Here is a 23,497-nt window from a genome sequence, read left to right on the forward strand (position 1 = left end):
TCTGGGATTAAGAAGCAGGTACCGGGCTGAATTGAGGAAGATCTGAGAGTTTCTTAGTGGTTCTAGTGGTGTATCAGCTTTTTCTCTTAGTATTTTGAACTTGAACAGTAGTAGTAGTAGTAGTAGTAGCAGTAATAGTAGTAATAATTTCTATCCTGCCTTTGTCCCAGTTTGGGACTCAAAGTGGATTATACATAATTAAAAATTCATGATACAAAAGCTTAAACCAGATTAATTAAACCTAGATAATTAAATACACGCACACCAGCACAACCATTGGGGCTTATGTGGGTTTTTTGTTACATAAATTGGCACATGGACATAGTGTAGATGGGAAAATAATACAAACTAAGAATTTTGTTGGGAGTTTCTAGGACTATTATTGGAAAACATGCATTGTCCAGGAGTACAAAAAATGTTATAGATGTACCTGCAATTGCAAGTTCTATCTAAGTCAATCTGTGACATTGAATCAATAGGATCTATGTTAGTGTTGACATCCCATTCAGTCGTTAATTCAATGGGCCATTGTGTTGGTAGAAAGAAAGAGTAGTAGGTTTTACCTAAAGAGAAATTTTTAAGGGATACAAAGCTTGGAGATGCAGAGTCACTTTCTGAAAAGGGAGAAGGAGGCATTGAGTGGGTCTCTTTGGTGCTAGGGAGAAACTTACAAAGATGCTTAGAGTTGTGTAGATACAGCTTGGTGGGCTTTTTTTAAAGCTTTACAACCACCATGGCTTCCATTTTTAATATCCACTAAGCATGTCCATGTTCACCTACTGAAATGGTGATATAGTACTATCTTATGTATCTCCAGCATCTGTGTGACAACTACTGGTACAGGCAACCTGGCACCTCATCCAAATGTTGTTGAGCTACAGCTGCCATAAGCTCAACTTCTTAGGGGAGTCATAATTGAAATCATATGGAGGGCACCAAGTTGCTTGTTCCTGGTGTACTGTAACTGAGTGGGCAGTTAGTTTTGGGGTATTTCCTACCTGATCAAACCTCTCCCACCCACATCTTTGAAGACACATCCATGCAGAGAAGAAAAATGCAGGTCTTTTGTGCACAGGTGTATTGGTCTGCCCACCGATGGTACCACGACTCTACTATGCAGCCTCACAACCCATTATCTGTTATATATGTCTCTCCATAGGGAAAAAAGCCTTGCGCACTGTGGTCTACATTGTATGGAGTGGCACTCTGGTGTTTCAGACTTGGAATTCTACCTAGAGACACCCAGGATTGAATTTGGGCCAACTAGTGTTGCCAGGTTTTCAAAACAGCAATAAAGGATAGTCACAATTCATGACATGCAAGGCTGGTAGTTGGGAAGTAGCTATGAACAAATTTGTGTTCTACCTAAATGTCAGTCAACCTAGCAATGCTTTTCTCATTAGAAATTAATATTCCAGATTCTGGAATTAGTATTCCAGAAACTAATCATCCAGATGAATAAATTACACAATGCCTACATTTATACTGGAAGGGCTCATACCCCCAAATACTAGATTTCCTTGGAACAGGGACGTAGCCAAGGGGGGGGGGGGGTTCTTGGGGTCTGGACTCCCGTTAGATAAAAGGAATGGTGTGTGCTGCTGCGCCACTGCACCCAAGCCCCATTATAATGGTGGCACTTAAGTCTGGACCCCCCCTTCCCAAAATCCTGGCTACGTCCCTGCTTGGAATCTTATTCAGCCTGGATAAAAGGAAAAGCTTTCCAACCCTCAAATAAGGGACATGCCTTATAATACAGGACACCTCTCAGCAATGTAAGGGTCAAACTTATAATAAGGGACCACTGGAAACCCTACTTCGGATCTTTTTATGCAAAACTAGTATTCTAACATTGAGCTTCAGCCACTTCCTTCAGATTCTAGGACTTGGGAAATCCAGGGAGAGGTGAGGTCCCAAGGGATGAAGCATTGGAGAAACAAGGAAATCCTCAAAGTCGTCCAAATCCTGCTTGTGCTTGTCTTCAAAAGTAGAGCAAATTAATCCACTCCTAACATAACTCTGGCTCCTGTTAGTGCTCAGCTCAAAGGGAAGGTGTCAAGGGTGTGAAGCGCAAGCTGATAATTATTTTGACAGATGCATCACAAAAGGACCAGTCTCAGTGCAACCTTTGGTGTTGCAATAGCCTCTGGTAATTGGTCTGATTAACAGGCAGCTAATTAGAATGCATTACACATTCCAAACATAGACTTGGCTTTTTCCTTTCCCCTTCTTTTATCATTTGCATTTTCCAAATAGGAAAGAATTGTTTTTCTTTCTTTAAAATAAAAGAAACAGTTTGGGGTTCCCTAAGGACACATGTAGCAATTAATGGCACTTGTGCTCTTCTTAAGAACAAACAGCAGCTTCTCTGAAACCAACAAAATTAATTCATCAGTTAAATATACTAACTCATGATAAAGATAGCGCAAGTTCAGAAACTTGCACAGAGATTGAGTATATGCCACACGAAGCAAAATGTGACCTGCAATGTTTTCCTGCCACAGTATTTCAAATTATTGTTGACACCCCCCACTGTGTTATTATTTGATATTTGAAAAGTCTGTCTGGGTTCACTAAAAAGGAAATAAATGGCAAGAAGCTACTGTATCAACCCACAAATCCTTACAACAATATATTAGGTTGTTGTTGTTTTTTCCTGTTGCCACAAATGCTACTTTTTCCAGGCTACTGGTGCTGAATTAGGTGGCAAATCTAGCCAGGTTTAAATGGCATCTGACTGCTTCATAAGAAGAGATGAGACAAGGGTAGTATTGCATCTGTTCACTAGATGAGTTTGGAAAAAGAAAGTACAAGAGACTGCAGCAGTTTGTTTTTGTCTCAACCTACAGAAAAAGGCAAGATTCCACTTGCACCTTTCCTTTCTCCCTTGCTGTGTTAAAGAGAAGCGCAAACTACTTCTGTACTTTGAACTCATTTTACACCAGTTAAAGTAAACTAAGGAGAAAGTGGGAAGAGGAGAGAAAAACTGGTCTATTTTCAAAGCAGTTGGAAAAAACTAGACTTATCAGGATCATCCCTGTCAAATTGGAACAGTTGGATGGCAAGGAATTATTCCCTCTATTTCTGCGATTCAGACGGTGAATGACATTACATATGCATCCAAGCCACTATCGCCATCAATAACATTCCATTGAAATCTATATCCCTATAACTTAAAACCATTAGGCCTGGTCCAGAGTATTTGGAAACCTAAGCAACAGCATTCCATACTGCAACATTTTGTTCTAGATATATTGTGATGCGTTTGTGTGTGTGTGCTCACTCCACTAGACTGAGCTATAAATCTGTAAAACCCTTGCTGTTAACATACTAGCAAAACATGAACTCACTCACTTTTTCATATATGATTATCGACAATTCCCCTGAAGCAGGGATCAGGAACAGCTATGAACGCAGAAGATTTATAAGCAATATGATAATGGTATAATGATTGCGGGTGGAGAAGCCGTAAATTATGTGTCAACTTTGGAAGATGCTTTTGAGAAACAATAAGGACAAAGTAAACAGAGAACTTTATATGCAAAAAACCAACAACAGAGAATTTGGAAAGCCATATTGTCTTCATAGGATTTCAGTAGTTTCCCAGTGTGTTCTGCATAAGCCTCAATTTCCTTTGTCATAATTCAGTTTTGGACTTCTATTCTCTAAGACAGCCTGGTTTTGAATGTTGGTTTTAATATGCAAGGGCTCAGCCAAATCACATGGCAATAATCACTGCAACTCCAGCATTATTTTCTTTCACTTAACCATACGTGTCCAAGAATCCCACCAAAAGGTTAGCCCCTTCTTTCTATGTGTGAAAACAGAACTGTTATGAGAGCTGGAAAGTGGAAAGCATAAATCAGCAGAATGGAACGAAGGCTTGCCCTCCTTTGCTTTCATCAAATCCATTTAAGCTAACTTTGCCATTTATCTTTCATGAGATTTTCATTACCTCTTTACTCACCAAGGACAAGATGAAATTGTTAGCTTTATCGTTCATTTGTCTAATCTTCGGTTCCCTCTTAATGGGTTACTCAGGCGTTGGGCTGTGAGATGTCACTGCCAGAATATCTGATGGATTTTATATCAGAACTATGCTGTTTTCTTCTGTATTAAAGATAAATAAATAAGTGTCTTGGGATAGGGGAACGTTCTTTGGGACAGGAGTAGATGGATATCCTTGCTGTTGTTATCAATTGCTGTCGAGTCTTTCTCCCCCATTGCTTTAGGCATCTAAAATAACAATAATAATCTGCCCAAGTGATTCACTGCCCTGAACAACTCACAAAACCAAGGAGATAGTGCACCCAGGTAAAGGAGACTTGGGGACAACTGTGTTAGTTGCCCAAGTCACCTCCCTATTCCACAGATCCAAAAAAAAAAAAAAAAAAAAAATCAACTCTAGCAGCTGGAAAATCCCTCAGAGCTTCAGGAATCCTTCTGGATCCATTATTAGTCTCTAAGTGTGGACCATTTTAATGGGTCTAGCACCCCTTGAGAGCTTAGGACTCCCAGCATATCAAAATTTTATCAGGTTGTGATCTGTCCATAGCATGGTGACTCTTTCAAATTCTTCATTCCATAGAAGCACCTACATCATACTCTCCAACATTTGGCAGAAGAAAACCAGGACACCTGTGGCCAAGAACATCGGAGTGTGACCAAAGTTATTAATGAGGCAGAACTTACAAATCAGGAGAGGCTGCAGCAGTTTGCACTTGCCTCAGCTGACTGGGGAAAGCAAGATTCTGCCTTTTCCTTTCCTTTCCTCTTCCCCTTCCTGGTTTTTTTGCACTTTGATCTCAGTTTGCAGCAACTGAAGTAAGCTCATCTGTTTCTATGAAGTTGTCAGTAAGCATCACCCTTGTTGGAGATAACTTCCATTCACTTTTGCCCATGTTTAACCTGGATAGGCTAGGTTACCTTAAGTAAGAGGCATGGAGTCATACTGGCTGAAGAAGTAGACCCTTATCCAGGAACATACCCTCCAACTGTCTTGATTTAGTTAGCAGGAGAGTTCTGCTTAATCCTCTGTCATCCCACTTTCTCAGCTGCATTTAAAATGTCCTGTTTTTTCTCTCCTCCTCCCACTTATCCCTTTTTCCTCACCTTACTTCACTTGCTGCAAACTGAGATCAAAGTGCAAAAAAACCAAGAGGGGGAAGAGGAAAGGAAGTATAATCCAATGGCAATCCAAACGCAATCATGGGGTTTCATGTCATTGTGTGATAGACTGCCACACGAAAATTCGGGCAATGGCATGCTATTTTTGGGCAATGGGAAGCCAGTTTGAATGCAATGCGCATTCATGTAATTGCACTAAACTAGTGAATTTAAGTGAATGCGTTCTGGCCCCACTTTCTTTCCATTCGAATTTAAGAGAAATTCCTCCCGTTTGATAAACTCCAATATGTCTTTCTCTCACATATCTTAGAGTAAGAGCAGGATCATATTAAGGAGAGACTTTATTTTCAACATTTTTGAAAGCATGCTACAAAACCTTTGAAAACCAAAGCCCTATTTTGACGCCACCAAGCATTTTAGTGAGACAGAAGGGATCATTTTGGATCAGCCTTGTTCTTGTTGTAGTTGTAAAAGACAACTCTCTCTTCTCTTGCCTGTACACCGATGTTTTCCTTCTTTTTTTAATGCTTGGCTGATGATAATTTGGCACAAATCAGTCAAAGTCCTGGTTATTCCCCATTTTTCTGATGGAATCAAATTAGAAGGAGCCCGAGATGACATTTCCAATTTTTTTTTGTAATGAGCTTTGGGCCCCCAAGTCTTTTTGCACGCTGCTCAGTTGAGGCAGAGAGAAATAAATCACCACCTTTTCCCAGTGCTCTGCTTGGCATTTTGCACTTTCTGTGATAGCCAGTAATTAAATATCTTCGTCTTAGATCCATGCAGAAAGCAAGCCCAGCTTTTACAATTAGTTAGCCATCCCATTAAGCAAACAAGCTGTTCATCCAAAATAAAGGCACAATATTCAATTAGATGCAGGACAGGCTCATAAGAATCTGTCAGGGCTACTTCACCAGCAATCTGAACATGAATGTCATCCACATCTTGAAGGAAAGATTTGACTTCTGATTTCTCATGGAGGCCAAGGATCCTCCTAATAATTCCCATGACCCAGGATATTCCTCTCTGGGGTCTGGCTTGGGGAAATGTAAACCATCCTCTGATGAGGATCGATCCAGTGGGGGCACGATACCCAGCTAAATGCCTATCTTTCCTGCAACATCTTTGTTTGGAAGAGAGTGTGGCTTCTATAGTTAGACTGAGGGGAGAAGTTTAGTTCAGGTTCATGTGAGGTCTAAATGAAAGCATGTCCTCCTGCTGGGCTCCATAGACTGCTGTTTCATCAGTTCATTTAAATCCCATATTTATATCTCCCCGGGGCTCCGACTCATGCATTATATATTTCAAAATAGAAAACAACGCCCCATTGGTGAGCATTTTATTTTAGTTTTTCATCAGGCTGGCTGCATAAGTGGTATCTCACATTATGTCCTGCCCAGATTCCCTACAAGGATCTTATAAATGACTGTCCTAAGTGTCATATCTTTTGTTTTGGAACCTTAACTCAGTCCTGCCAATGCATGACTTGCTCCTGACCCTTCTGATCTTTAGTGTGAGTTTGGAGGGGCAACAGAGGGTGGATTTATTCCTAGTCTGTTTTAAATCATAGCATTCATCTGCCCAAGACATTTAGCTGCCTGAGCAATGGACAAGATGGCAGCTGCTTGCTAGTCTACATGCAAACACTGACTAGACTGGCAACTGAATCAATACAGAATTTTGTATTCTGTATTGTATTCTGTATTTGTATTTAGAGACCCAGCATAATGGTTTGAGCATTGGACTATGATTCTGGAGTTCAGGATTCAATTCTTAGCTCAGCCATGGAAACCCACTGGGTGATATTGAGCAAGTCACACTCTCTCAGCCTCAGGGGAAGGTAATAACAAACCTCCTCTGAACAAATCTTGCCAGGAAAAACCCATGATAGGTTCGCTTTTGGGTTGCAATAAGTTGGAAATGACTTGAAGTCACACAGCAGTAGCAGCAGCAGCATTTATAGAACAATACAGAGCTTGGAAGTAGCATGTTATAAGTACTGTGATTACCTCACATTGTTGGACAACTCCCAGCACTCCTTACCTGGTGGGGCTGCTGGAAGTTGCAGTCCAAAAAGAATCTGAACTTCTATCTAAACACTTCACCTATCCTTGTTCTAACATGCTACTTTTAGTGTTGACAAATGCCTGACAACATTCATTTTGCAAAGTAATGGGAGTATATTCCTTACTGTTTCTTTCTTTATTACTTTTTCCTTAACCCTTTTCCCCCCACACTAAAACTACTTATTGAAAGTTTTTAAAAGTCAATTTTCTTGCTTTTTGAAGAGCAGTTCTTTATGCAGAATCCATGGATATGGAGTGCTAACTGTACTTCTTTCTGTCTTTCAACAAATAGAGAGCTTATGAGAATAGCTGGGAAGCTCTCTCATCTGTCCCTGAGTATCTGTGGCCTGAAGTGGTTGACTCACTCTGCCTAATGATATGACCTACACATCTGTTATAGAAAGATCAATCTCACCCCAGAAACTAGATGACCTAACCCAAGCAGGCTCTTCCTGAATCTATGACATCAAGTCTACATAAACTGTGGCTGGCATCCATTTCAACACTTATGACATCGTAAGCTAGACTTAGGCTATTGTAATTGCTGGGAATTCACATTTAATGTAATGAACAATCAAGCGGGACCAGAAAAACCTACTTTTGCAGACTGGTAGCACCCTGACTGAAGTATTTCAAAGGTGCTGGAGATGTGCTAGGAAATGATGACTACAGTATAGTACCAGGAAATGATGTCCACAGTACACTTGCAAGGTGCCATGGGACGATAAGTTATGGTTGGACCCTGAGGGGATCTCTCAAGCTACCAGTTCTCAAAGCATCATTTGACCAGGAATGCGCTACAGACAAGGGCTGGAATTGATGAGTGCAGTAAAGTTATGCATTCATGACTAATTTGTACTCACTATTTCTCAACAGTCAATAGAGTAAGGAATGGATAGGGATCACAACAGTCCCCCAGTCTGGACTTAATGGGCAGCAGTCACTGCAAGTGACATGGGTCTCCACTCCCTTTATGAGTGACTCCCCAGTGTGACAGTCAGAAGCAACATCCCTATCATAATTTCTCCTTGCAACGAAGATCGCTCACAGGAAAGGGTTGGAAATGTCAGCCTGCTGTATCCCTATTGATAGGAGAACAGACCTGTGTTGCTTGCAGCAAGTACTGCAAGTAAGTCTGGATTGGGTAGGCCAGGTCAGGAGGTGCTACTTAACTACATAGCTAAGGTAGTTATGTAACTCAGGGCCGAAACAGACCAGCCCAAAGGGGTGGCATGATGCCATGTCTTTGAGCACTAGATCAAGGCCATGGCAACCGCACGCTGTGGCACTGATTCGGGTTTTTTCAGGAGTAAAAAGAAGCGGCAAAATGCTCTTTCCACTGCTGCTGCAGCTTCTTAACACTCCTGAAGCATGTGATGTCTAAATGCCATGCCACTAGAGCACCAAAAAGGTGCCACCGTGTAAACATCCGGGAGGCTTCACTGTGACTTCCTGATAGCTTGGGGGCATGTGTCGTATGTACACCTTTCCCCCAAGCCGCTGGGAAACCGACGTATTTTGCCAGTGTGTTCCGGCCCTAAGTAGCTGATCTAGAATCATGTCTGTAATTTCGGGTTCCTCAATATCCTGTGCCTCCGAGATGTTTCAGTCAGGAGACTGCCAAGCTGCAAATGCAGGTTGGGAATGGGCATCATCAGTCGTAATTACATTGACAGTACTGTCATCCTAGTGATGAAGATGAATGATGATGATGATGCGGGATCTTGGCCTGTATTACTACAGATGAAAGCCTTTTATTTTGGGGCATTAAAATACTCTATTTGTCAGTACTTTTTTAAAAAAATCAAATAAAATGCTCTACATGTTAGACATTTTTACCCTTTATGGTAATGTGTTTTGATTTTCAGAATCCAACAGTTTTCATCAGCAGAGGAAGCCTCTGAGGAATCCTTCTCCTGTCCTTTCTGCTAGCAAGGATGCATTGATTTGTATTCTGCTACTGGTTTTTGTAAGATAACAAATCTAGGGGGGAAAAAACATCAGTCTCAAGTCCCTTCCCTTTTCTTTGTCTATCCTATGGATTGGTTCTGTGCTGTGATTCATAATAGCAATTCGTTTTGCTGGATTAAGCAAGAGATGAGCATTGAGTGGGGCCTTTTTATACCTGCTTATACTGATACAGAGGTTCAATATATTCCTATTTCTTTTTGACTCACAAACAAAGGCCATTATTATGGGAACCATAAATGTACACAGTCACAGAACTGCCCACTGAATTATGAAACTTCTATGTAGGTATTTAGTCCTCTCTCTTGGATGGGAGATTGCCAATGAACAACAGGTACTGTAGGCTGTATTTCAGAGGAAGGAGTTGGCAAAACCACCTCTGAGTATTCCTTGCCTAAGAAATCCCTATGAAGTTCATGGGTCGCCATAAATTGACAGGCAACTTGAAGACACAAACACATGCACACACTTTTAAAACTCTTTTCCCTCTCTTACCTCCACCCCTCACTTTTTTTTTTGGTCAAGAAAGTTTCAATTACATCATCATCATCATTATTATTAACCTTTATTTATAAAGCGTTGTAAATTTACACAGTGCTGTACATACAATCTTTTTAATTAGATGGTTCCCTGCCCTCAACAGAGTAACACTATAGTTACTCACAGTGGGGCAAATAGATGGAAAATGGATGGGATTGGGAAAATGTGGTCCTCCTGATTGTTGGTAAGTCTATAGCTTAGCTCATCCCTCATCATTGGAGTTGCTAGACAGGGCTGGTGGTTATAACCATTCCAGGGCCCTGATCCATTCAGTTTCCAAGTCAAGTAAGACTTGCTGTTAAATGCATTCAAATTGACTTTGGCTTAGGGTGACCCTATCAATGAGAGACCTCCCCCCCCCCCCAGTCAACCTGTCCTTAAACTCCTTAGCCATGGTGTCTCTGATGGAGTCTATCCATCTGGAATGTGGTCTTCTTCTTTTGCTATTGCCCTCCACTTTACCAAGCATTATACAGTACAGTGAGTCCTTTCTTCTCATGATATGGACAAAATACGACAACCTCAGTTTAATCATCTTGGCTTCTAGGGAGAGTTCGGGCCTGATTTGCTCTAGGACCCATTCACTGGTCTTTCAAATGCATTGATTTTTAAACCCTATCAGCTTTCTTCACTGCCCAGCAGTCAAAAGAAGAGGGAGCCACAGGTGCACCAAAACACTGGTTTGTTATTTTGAACTTTGGCTGAAAGACAATATAAGTTTACAAATTTCAACAGAACAATTTTTTTTACGGCTTGCCAGCATTCCTTAACAAAACATGTAATGGAGGAGGGGAAAAAATCACTTTTTCTAGCCTCCAAGTTAAGATGCTACTCCAAAGACCAACATGAGAACCAGGTGATTCTAGATTACCTATGTTTCTCTTAATAAAAGAAATAACTGGAAACCAGTCTGCAATAAAGGAGTCATCATGGAGAAACTATCATGGTTTATAGATTGCACAAAGGTGTTGTGTGGGATGCTGAAATAAAACCTAAAGCCAAAGTTAGCAGACTGATTGCCCTTCAGCTGATTGAAGCAATCCTTTGTCGCAGCTGCTATTCACTGGAGTCTCTGTGATAAACTTGTAACAAAAAGCTTTATATAATCTGAAGAGAAACAAGAGTGATAAACTAGACACTACCTCCAGATGACTAGGTTCCTGGGCTGCAGTATACTATAGCTACTTCCACTCCCTCAGGACAAGAGGAATGAATCTGATCCTTAAATATCATCTCTCCCTCTTTTTGGAAAGTGTTGACACTTTCCCAGGCAAAAGGGGGTAAGAGGATTCCATTCTTAGTGGGTCTGGGAACAAAGGCAGCAACCGCATTTCAGAAACAAGCGAGTGCCATGGATTATTTTAATTGCCATGGCTCAATGCTATGGGATTCTGAGATTTGTAACATCTCACAAATGTACAATTCCCAGAATTCCATAGCACTGACCCATGGCAGTTGAAATGGTGTCAAACTGGATTATTTCTGCAGCGTGGAAACAGCATGAGCATAACTGTAATCATTACAGTTGATATTACAGTCCCACGTCTGAGGGTCGCATGTTACTCTCCCATGTACTATAAATCCCAAGAGTTGACCCTGCAGATGAGACACCTCCAAGCCCCACTGTCCTCCATTGCACTGCTCAGTTCCTGCAAACCGATATCCGTGACCTCTTTAATTGAGTTTATCCATCTGCCATGCAGTCTTCCTCTCTTTCTACTTCCCTCTTCCTTTCCAAGCACTATTGTATTTTCTAATATGCTTTGCCTTCTCATGATGCATCCAAAGTACGACAGCCTCTGTTTAGTCATCATGGCTTCCATTGATTTGTTCCAGTTCTTTGTCCCTTTCACTGTCCACAATCTCCTCATCGCTCTTCTCCAGCACCACATTTCAATGTTTTTCTCTTTTTATTTTTCAGGTGCTTTCTTATTTCACTGTTGTGTTGCATATTTGCTATTCTGTGCTTGTGCTATTTATGTAACAGCCTTGCTTGTGAGACTATTGCTTCTCTTAAATGATTAGGGGACGCTTATGTATTATGAAGATAAGGGTTTGCTCTCAGAATTCACTGTACATATTATCCGTACTTTGAAGATGACTCTTTTGGTTGAAATGAATATTATCCGAAAACATGCTGTACTGTATAGATGTTTTGATTATATTATTCTATATGTTGTATATGCTTTGAATACATTATTTACATTATTCTATTCATACAATCCTACTTGTATTTCTTTTGTCATTTCTGGCGCTTTCTCTATTGTGATTCCTCACCAATATTTGTCTTTTTTGGTATTGTTTCTGACCAATGGATGTTACTCTTCTACTAGCTCTTCTACCACTAAGTTCTATTAAGGCATTAACACAGGTTGGTCTAGTTTCACATACAGTCTTACTTCATGAAGCCACCTTGACATTGCTTTCTCATATATATATATATATATATATATATATATATATATATATATATTCTTCAGGTCAACAGACCAAGAAGCCTGATATCTTGGCTTATTCCATCATCCACTCCATACTGCAGCAAGATGCTCCTTGTTCCACATCAAAGGATCCATCGTATCGATTCCCAGAAATGAAAAATAACTTTTAGGTAGAAAGCTTCAGGAGGGGAAAAATCAATATAATTTAAAGTGACTGAATGGAACTATTAATTCCAGTGCTAGCAGTCAAGGAGGGTTACCTTGTCCCATAATGTTTTGGTGTCTGGGCCTTTATTATCATTAAATTTGTCAATGACAGAATGCTGACCTCCCCACACTGCCTTGCTGAAATTAAAATTAAAATTAGAACTGTTTTTAAGAGATGGGTTTGAGTTTGTAAAATGCATGAAAGAAAAAGAAACAAGATGCCGTGGTATTGGGTACCTCTGAACTGGGAGCATTTCAATGGGGCAAAAATATCTAATGAAGTTTGAGAGGCAATGGCCACTAATTTAAGGCAATTTATATATCATTCCATATTGTAATATTAAAGATGTAGAGCTGGTGATGACCAATTTCTTGCTGGACTAAATACATTATGACAGGATGGCTGTGAGTGTTTAACCAACTGTCAGCATAACTCCTCAGTACATCTGGGTTCTCCAGTTCATTTGAATGAGATGCCACAGGTTTAAATTCAAAGTACCTCTTGCTTAATCCAACATGCAACTTTGCAAACCTGCTCCTTAAAATTCCATTTTGGCTACGTTAATTGTTACAAGCTTGGAAACATTATTTTTTGGACTAGTTTTAGTCTAAAAACTAAGGGGCAGTAGTCTGTATTAGCCACTCAACAAAGGGGCAAAGCAGACCGACATAAAGAGCTGGCTTCAGGGTGGCGTGGGGACATGACGTACGCACGCTGGATGCCCCAACGCCACCCCAAGCTGGTGTCATGCCACCTCACTGACCGCATAGCGGGCGGCATCATGGCATTTCTGCAGCACAGTGTTTACATGCACTGCACCATAGAAATAGGGAAAAGCCACCACTGTGGTGGAAAGGGCAGCTTTTTTCCACCCTAAAAGGAGTGGCATTTTCTGCTTCCTTTTGGGATGGAAAAATGCCAGATTGGGGTCACGGTGTGTGGTTGATGTGGCCCCAATACAGTGATCAAAGCGGTGGTGTCAAGCTGCCGCTTCAGGGCCCTCTGTTTTGCCCAAAGTGAACTTTTCCGACCCAAACCTAATGGGAACATCATTCACCCACGCTCCAATGGACAGAATGGAGCTCTGTCTTCCCATGCAGCTAATGCCTGGTAAAATAGGTGGGAGGAAGGAGTTATGATCATGGCAATAGTGTCATAATCATGACTTAGTAGAGATTGTGAATACAGAAAAGTTATGGATGATTAAATCTAAGCAATCATTCCATATTCACGATCACCACTAAGTAACTAATACAGAATACTGGCCAATGTTTCCAAGGTCAGCTTCAGAGACCTGAAATATACAGAGGAATCTGATAAGTGAGACAATTCATCTGTCTTCCCAGTGTTTTCAATGCTGCTCAAATATGTATCAAATATTAGTTATTCCAGCCCATACCTGAGCATGGAGAAGATCCAGGGACCTTTCTGTATGCCAAAGCATGTTCCACCACTGAGGTATACCTCTTCCCTAAGAAGGGAATGCTCTGTTCCTTTAACAACGTGTTACCCCACTGCTTATAATACAATCTCTCCATGACCAAGGACTCTGTCATACTGTATTCCCTGCAGGGCCAAGTACATTGTCAGCTTCTAATCCATAAAATTAATAATCATTAGCCTGCCAGAAGACATGTTCATCATCAACAAAGTGAACACAGTAGGATGACATCAAAACCAATCTGCAGCCTGAAAGCAAAATCAGATGGCTAGGTGGCTTGCTAGGAGAGGAGCTAATGCACAAATGAACACAAGAATACATAACTCAGTTTAAAGCCCTTTGGTTCAGATTTTTGAGATTCATGGCAAAAACATTGCTGCCAGTTGTGGTGAGGTGCAACCCATCCCTTGCCAGAAGTTGATTAACCTGAAAGAGTGGACCATGGTCCAAGAAGCCAAATTGTTTTTAGTGGCACCGTTTGTGAAGCCAGTTGTCCATCTCTGTTATTCTTCTCCCCATTCTGCAATATCTCTATCTCTGCTATTCTTCTCTCCTGGTCTCCTCAGACCATGTGCCCAGGAAGAGCATTTGGCTCCAAACAATAAAAAAAACCCTTAACATGACCCCCAAAAGTGGAGAAAAAGTTAAGGATGACTCCTCAAACACAGCTCACAGCTCACCTTCTGCTCTCTACTCTGAGACTCTTTGAGTGTTAACATGTTTTATTCTGAAAACACAAATGCTCATTGTGTTGTGCTGTTGATACCTTGGAATTCAGTGTGGGCATACAAAGATATCCTAGAATACCAGTTATGCAATTTTAACCCCCTGGTATAGAAGCAAGTGTAGATCTAAATCTTTGGCCCACCAGACATTTTTCACGATGACTCCCAGAACCTTGTGCCATTGGCCCTGCTGGCTGGAGAGGTACTAGGATACGAAATCGCAAACATCTAGATGACCAAAGGTTTCAAACCCTTGCTTTAAATACAAAATAATGAAATAAGCGGTGGATATGATAAAGGGAAGCAAAACTACTGTATATACCTGAATATAAGTCGAGAGATATAATCGATTTTGATAAGTCGAAGGTAAAATTTAGGAGCATGTAACAAAGGGTCTAAAGGATGAAGCAAAGGAAAACAATGCCAAAGAACTTACAAAAGGATGGATGGATGAGAGAGAGTAAAGGGGATCAGTGCTTCCAGGACAGATTATACTCTTGCCTTTAACCAGAGGATTGTTCTTTTTTTTATGAGAGTCAAAGTGCAGTACTTACATTGATCCGTGGATAAGGCGACTCAGGGTTTTTTTGGGGTCAATGTTTTGACTAACATTTCTAGACTTGTACATGAGTATATACAGTACTCCTTTCCTGTGGTAAGAACTGGCAAGAATTGCAGGACCAATGATTTGTAAACTACCAGGAGCATTAAAGGGACTATTTATATGACTGATACTACTGTATAATAAAACGATTACAGCAACAATTAGTTCCTGTTAATGTTAAGTAGTGTTAGCGGCATGCCTCTGATAAGATTAACGCCAGGTTTTACACTCGCCCGCTTTGCTCTTTTCCTACGCGACATTGCTGGGTGACTATTTTAAGATGATAATCAATAAATCTAATTAATATTATTAAAAAGAACTTCTATTACCTCTGTAAGGCAGGAGGTACTCCGGTACATTGCACTTCTAAATGTTTTAGAGAGCCAGTTAGGAAGGGAAGATTTGATATGATCTGAATAATGCTTTCGGAGCTGAAAGTGTGGAAAGAGTTCAGAAGCATTGCTCTTCTCTGAAAATGAGCTGTTACAGTGTACTGTCTATGCAACCAGCCTAAAGCTAGGTGTTTATTTCATTTGCTGTTCCCTTTCCGGTAGGACTACTTTAGTGTAAGCTTGCTGTTCTTTGTGTTCCCAGAGGAAGATGACAAGCAAATTGCATAGTGAAGAAAGAGGCAAAGAGGTGGGTTTAATTATTATTATTATTATTATTAATATCCTGCCTCTCTACAAAAAGTCAACATGAATGTAAATAATACTCTGATGAGGACAAGTAAGAATATCTTTCTCTAGAACATCTCAGTATCTAGACCCAATCCTGGATCAAGCCCTTCAGATTAAGTTGCCCAATCCAAAATGCAGGGTGACTTTACCCCCCAGCTTTCCATTTCCATGCATTATATTTCTTGGCTATGTGACTACGATAGGTCACATTCCTAGGCCGCATTCAAAGCTGCAGACGTGCACACTTTAGATATTTGAGTCTCAATAAATTGACCAATCTACCATAGGAAAAAATGGCTTCCAGTGAAGTCACTAGGGTTGGCATCACACAGTGGCAGTAACCTATTGACTTTCTGCCATACCACAGCACATGCTAATGTACTAGTGTTACTCATAAATCATAATTCAAGCATATCACTGAATGCAATGGCAACAGCTGTGACATAAACAAGCTTTCAAACTTGTTTTCATTAGGTCAGTGGTTCTTTTGCTATCTGATAGAACCAGAAATATTTTTCCCATTGTGCCCAGGGAGCATCATCATTTTGTGCTCATTGGCAACAACTTTTGCTTTCTTTTGTAGAAACTTACTATGGACCAGAAGCCAATAGTTCATGGACTGGCACCAATCTGTGGACTGCTACTTTGAGTAAGACCAGGTTAGAGGAGCTTCCCCTTATACACTTAAGAGAAATCCCCTCTCCATCACACATGGTTTGAGTGGGACTAGCATGGAGTAGTGGTTTGCGTGTTGGACTAGCACTCTGGGAGATCAGGGTTCAAATCCTCACTCAGCCATGGAAATCCCTTGGATGACCTTGGAGAAGTCATGTTCTCTCAGCCTCAGGGGAAGGCAATGGCAAACCTTCTCTGAATAAATCTTGCCAAGGAAACCCTGTAATAGGTTCACCTTAGGGATGCTGTCAGCTGAAGTCAACATGAATGTAAATAATACTTTTATATCAGGACTTCATGTTTTCCCTTCAAATGGAATCAACTGTCAAAAACCACACTTTGAGCTAATTATCTAAATAACTTTTCTATGAATAGCATTCAGAATTGGAGCAAAAAGACTAGCATGGGCTGACCTGCAAGAGAGTAGAACTAATTTTTATACAGAGTCCTTTCAAGCAATGTTTACAAGTATTCATTCTTTCTTTATCCTGTTCTCTATACTTTTAAAAATAGCCTAAGGAGTTTGCCAAGTCTGCTAATTTCACCTGTCAAGTGGGCAAACAACAGACGGCTTCTGGAGATGTCTTCTATTTCCCTTTGTACTTTTGTTGGAAATGGACTATTGGTGAAGAAAGATGTATGTATTAAAAATATCAAGGTCATATTTGCTTCCTGAACCACAAATTGGTGAGTGGTAGAATCCAATCATTATTTGTATTGAGGAAATTATGAGCTGCTCTCATAGCTACTAAGTGTTTATTTTGAGAAAAGGAGATGCTTAGGTCTCAAGGCAAAGTGGGGCTTTGGGTAAAAAATTCTTCTACTCACATTTACTTGGCCTGGATCAGTCTGGGAAAATGCAGCTCTCCAAAAGTTATTGAAAGATTGCAATTCCCATGCTTCCCAGTTAGCATAGACAATAATGGGGAAGGTGTAGTGGTAGAGCCAAGTAATATCTAGATAGCCACACTTTCCCTATACTTGGTATGAATCCACTTGTTAGACTCAACTAGAGTATAGCATATAATCAACAGGATTTACATAAATACTGATTTATTATAGTATGTGCCTCCAAACTTGCCTGTTGTCATATGGTCACCCTATGGATTTTGTAAGTTTTTTTTAAAGTGAAGGAATACTCAGAGGTGGTTTTACCATTTGTTCCCTCTGAGTATACGCTTTAGCACTTAGTATTCCCTGGCAGTCTCCTTCCAAGTACTAACCAGGTCTGATCTTGCTTAGCATCTGAGATAAGATGGAATCTGGTGTATGTGTGTTTGCATGTGCCTTCACGTTGCCTGTTGGTTTATGGTGACCCCATGGATTTCATAGGTTTTTCCAAGGCAATGAACACCCAGAGGTGGTTTTGTCAGTTCTTTCCTCTTCAATATACCCTACAGCATCTGTTATTCATTGCCAGTCTCCCATTGAAGTACTGACCGGAGCTGACCCTGCTTAGCTTCCAAGATCAGACAAGAGCTGGTGTCTTTGAGTATTTACCTTCAAGGTATTTAGCCATACAGAGTTGTCACTGTTTATTTGCGTCAACTCCATGAAATTTCATAGCATTTTCACAGGCAAGACCATTCAGTAAAAAGACAAATGAGTGGTTCTCAGAGTAAATCCAGCCTGAACTCTCAAACAAAGCAAAGATGACTAAACTGAGACTGTTATACTTTGGATGTACCTATGAGACAGCGTGGCTCATTGAAAAAGATGATAATGCTTGGGAAACTGGAAGGCTTGAGTAGGAGAGTTGATGACCGAGGACTGTCCCTGCCAAACCAGGACAGTTGGAAGGTCTGTCATTGCAGTTACCTTGCGAAGGGACTGAAGCTATTCTGCATTAAATTATGACTGCAACGCAATGCTGCAAAAAGAAATTAATTATCAAGTTCCGATCCATATTCCCATCCTAGTATTGGAGCAGGTATTGGTGCTCCATGAGAGCATCTAGTAGTCCAAAGTCACAAGAGCATCTAGTATTCTAAATCGCGGGTGGATTCCACTGACTCAAGAGCTGAAGTAAAGCTGAAGTAACTGCTGATCATCTGGGGCTGGTGAGGAGGAGAGGTGCTGAAAAGAATTGCATTCATTTTGCTTGACTTGCAGGGTGAAAAAAAACCCAAAATCAATTTGCTCGATGCCATTTTAAAATGTCAGTGAAGGTTATCACCCAGTCAACATCCCTCCGTGTTCAACTGTTGTTTGAAGACAGGTATGCTGCCGATAGATTGGCAGGGAATAGGCCAAGGCCTCGTGCGTGTTGTTGCTGCACCCTTTAAAGCAGGAGATTTTGCAGCTTGCCACATGACCAACTGCCTGCAATGGGGAGCCCATAGGTTTAGGAGGATAGAAAGGGAAAATATTGGAGGGATGGGATTTAAAATAGATGGCGTGAGGGAATGAACTTAGTGGCCAGATCCAGTCTAAGCAGCTGTGACTTCTGACAATATACAGACCCTATAACTGTCCCAATTTGTCAGGGACAGTCCGGATTAATTCTTTGTCATCCCTCTTTTCAGGTGCTTTTAAAATGGCCCAGTTTTTCACTTTGCCCTCATTTAACCTATCAGGAAAGAAAAGAAAAGAAGGGCAGAATTTTGGCCAATCCAGGAGGCTCAGTCCAAAGCAAACAGTTGCAGCCTTTTCCAGCTTGTGTGCTTTTTCTCTGTAATAATGTTGCTACCTTGATGTTGTTTGGTCATGCAGGTCCTGGTGAAATGGTGGAGTGCACGCTCCTTTTATTTTGCTGGGTTTTTCCTATAGTCAGACAGAATGGGAGTTGTAATCTGGAAGGTTTCAAGTTGAGGAAATGAGGCTTCAATTTTCCACAAGGTTGGGGAAACCTGGCCTTAGGAGACTGCTCAGAAGCTAGCAGAAGAGATGGATGAGATTATCAGATGGGGAAAATGATATCCTTGTCCTGCCCTTTTCCCATCCTTATGCCGCGATCACAAAAATACTTTCGTACAACATTGCACTTATCCTGTCATTGTCCCATCACTGAAGTGGAATATCCTATCATTTTGTATTAATGGGAGTTTGCATTAATACAATTCCACTTCAATGGCAGGATAATGACACAATAAGCGTGACATGTATGAAATGCTTTTGCGCGATCATGATAAGGATGGGATAAGGACAGGAGAGTGATCCCATTTCTGTCCTATCCCCGTCTGATAATCTTCATACTCATTCATGGTTAGGATGTAGCTGGCTACTATTTGGACACAACTCAGAGGAAAGAGGAGGCCTCAGGAATATATAAAGCAAATTTTTCCAAGCTCTGGGAAGCAGGACCGCTTAGCAACTATCCCTGAAACTGTCCATTGTCTGAGGAGGTGGTTTTATGTATACATGTCACACCCTCCAATTTAACTCTAATGGGAAGCCTCTGCTCTAAAGTGGGAGTGAGGCCTTTCAATAAATTAATGTGTAGATAGCATTTCCTGAGCACATCATGTTCTTTCCTGCTAATGGGAATGTGGTACATTTACAATTTGTTTATTGCAAGGGCTGGTGAACAATAGACTGGGGCTGTCCTGGAAGACTTCCAGGTAATTTGAGGTAGTTCGGCTAGGGTTTCCTAATCCTGCTGTTTCAGCAATAGAGAGAACAAGAAATCTTTTGCTTTCTTCTAGACTAGGCTGCTATAATTGAGAAAGAAGCAGAACCAGACAGGTGTGTAAAAGGATTTGGGTCATTCTGGCCCTGAAACCAAATTTCAAGGCTGAGGCATGAGCTCAGAGCCACAGCGTTCCTCATTTCTCTGCATCGCTTCTTGAACCATTAGCAAAGCAATGATCTTTTATTACACTCATAGACCAGCATAAGACAGGCAAACGATAGTCAATTCAACCTCATAAATAAAATGAATACATATAGATATGCAGTACATAGACTAATATAAATAAGCATTATTGTGCTATTGTTGTTGTTGTGTGCCTATACAATTACAAAGTATGACTTATGGACACTCAAAGGCGAGCCTATCATGGGGGTTTCTTGGGAAGTTTCTTCAGAGGGAGTTTGCCATTGCCATCCATTGAGAAAGTGTGACTTGCCCAAGGTCTCCAGTGGGTCTCCATGACTGAGCCAAGATTCAAACCCTGGTTTCCAGAGTCCAAATTCAATGCCCAAACTACTACACCATGTATGCTCCTAAATTACTATATCAAACACATTAACCATCAAATTATGAAACGTAACTAGATATTCATTATTCTAGTCAATAGTACAATTCATCACCTGACAAATTTTAATCACTGCTGCATCCAATTTGGCCACTTTATCTTTTATATCAGGATTAGTGTCTGAGATCAAGAGTGAGACATAGAACTGTTCTGTACATCTTGGGTATTTGTACAATACAGATGTGATGAGATTAATACGCAGTATAAACACTTAAATAGCTCATGTTATTGTTGTTGTTGTTGTTGTGTGCCTTCAAGTAGTTTCCAACTCATGGCAACTCTAAGGTGAACCTATTGTGGGGGTTTTCATGGCAAGTTTCTATTTGTCCAGAGTCACAGGAACATTGGCAGGACCATTCCACACTGCAGAGTTAAACCAGTTTGACACCGCTTTTACTGCGCTGGCTCAGTGAGAGCTTTGGTGCCACAACAAACTACCATTCCAAGATTTCCATAGCACTGAGCCATGACAGTTAAAGTGGTCTCAAACTGGATCATTTCTACAGTGCGGATGCAGCCTCAGGTGAGTGGAAGGCAGCCTGCACAGCACTCACAGCAGTGTTCTTAGACACCTGACTGCTTAGATAAAGGCCTAATGTTGTGTAAGTTGTGTTTAAAGTTGTGTATAAAGGCCTAACACTGTGAATGTATTTCATTCTGCCAGCCCTGAGTTGCTGGGCAGTGAAGATGCCCACAGAAACATGGTGCCAATGTTCACCACAAAGACTCTGGGCACATTGGCGGGTTACAAACCGCCAAAAAATACGTATGGAATACGTATTAGGGTTAGGAAGGGGTGGTGCTTCCGCACCCCCCTAACCCTAGTACGTATTCCATACGTACAACATGGCGGCGCCCCTTCCACATGGGGGCCGCCATGTTTACATATCGGACGCTGTGCGTCCGCACGTGTCGTGGCGTCTATGACATTGCGAGTCCTCCCCTGGCGCCTCGCGACGTCATAGAGGCGCCGCTTAAAGAAGCTCCATTTTGGAGCTTCTTTTTTGCTCCGCAAGGGAGCCGCGCGGTGTGGCTGCGGCGGCTCCCTTATGGAGCAAATGGCAGCGGCGGCAGACCGCCTCAAAGCGGCGGTCTATAACCCGCCATTGTGATCCTTGTTTCTATAACCAGCTTTGTAAAAATTCCATGATTGTTAGTAGGAGAAAGGGAGAAAGAGACGAATCCTCTTCTTCTGGTTAATATTGCCACAATATTGGCTGGAGGGGAAACACAGATGGTGATCTCAGTCTGCAAGCTTGCATTTCTCTTGAACAGCCTGCTGGGAAGGATTGATTACTCGGCTCCAAAAATGGGGGAATCAGCAGATGTTATTGATACTAGGCAGGCATTTATCCACCAGGCATGCTGTTGATGTGGAAAAATGCCACATACGGCATTTTTTTCCATACACACACACACACACATCACTGATAGAAAAATGTAAAAATAAATCTTTCATTCCCAGTTGCAACTTTCTAGGCTCATTACCATTTTATTTTTGATCTCTAGACAGAGCGTGTGTATACGCAAATGCACGCAAACTATGTTGGCCTAATAAGTAATATTTTCTATTTTTAAATCTTGCTCTTGAAGGGCTTTTAGGGGCATTTCTACGGGAATTTATTCAATTGAATGTTTGTATCAGCTCTAAGTCCCCCCCCCCAATGTAATGAGTAATGCAACAAGGAATACAAAAACTGATGGCAACAAATTATTTTTAGAACACGATAATGAGTAGCGGATGTTATGACTTGTAAAAAGTCTCACACTTTTAAAAACAGATATGTTTTTGAGTATCAATTGAAATTGCCTCTGTTGAGCCTTTGTGGTTAGCTGTCTGTGTGCAGAAAAACAAGGGCAACTTGAAGACGCTGATATGTGATGCTAAAATTGTATTACCAGGCAGATAATGAATCCTAAGAACTTGATTGGCTAAAGAAATTTGGGGGAAAATACTAGAAAATCTGTGAGCAAGACTACTTATGCATGTGTGTCATTGCACTGAATTGTAGTTGCTCATCCTAAAGCAATACCTATGTGCACATTGTTATGTGCCATCCAGCATGGCATAGAAGTTTGAGACTTGGACTATGACTCTGGAAACAAGGGTTTGAGTCCCAGCTCAGCCGCTTGCCACGGCACACCATGCTACAGTGTTTTCTCCTACATGGCACACCATGCTACAGTGCTAATGCTTTTTTTTTAGCCTTAACAAAAATGTCATAGCTCAGAGTTTCAATACATCAAAGTGTACTCTTACTCCATGGGCATTTTGGGAAGCCTAAATGCAACCCCATCTAATGTGTCATATCTATTTCCTGCATCACTGTGATGCTCTGATGGGGCAATGTGAAACAGTAAAAGGGCAGCTCTTAGCTGGCTGGCAGTGACTGAGGGCACTGGTAATAATGAAGTTGCATCCTTTCAAGTTGTTTCCAACTTATGGCGATACTAGGGTGAACCTATCACAGGCTTTTCTTGTCAAGATTTGTTCGGGGGTGGTTGACTTTGCTTTCCTCTGAGGCTGAGAGCATATGACCTGCCCAAGGTCACCAGTGGGTTTCTATGGCTGAGTGGAGATTCGAACACTAGTTTCCAGGGTCATAGTCCAATGTTCAAACCACTCCTCATGCTGGCTCTTTAGGTAATGGTACCTGCATTAGTTGTCAGGGTTAGGGAATTTTTAAATAGCCATGCTGGCTGAAATATTAAAGGGATTGTATTCCAAACAGTAGCGTTTCTAATCTGTGAATTTGAACCACCAAAACACACTTTGCCAAGTGTCCATACCAAATCCAGAGAGCTCACATTTGAAACAGTAGAGATTAT

Source organism: Sceloporus occidentalis, unplaced genomic scaffold, assembly GCF_023333645.1.
Source record: "Sceloporus occidentalis isolate IW3139 unplaced genomic scaffold, rSceOcc1.0.p SCAF_9, whole genome shotgun sequence".
In the NCBI taxonomy this organism is placed as follows: domain Eukaryota; kingdom Metazoa; phylum Chordata; class Lepidosauria; order Squamata; family Phrynosomatidae; genus Sceloporus; species Sceloporus occidentalis.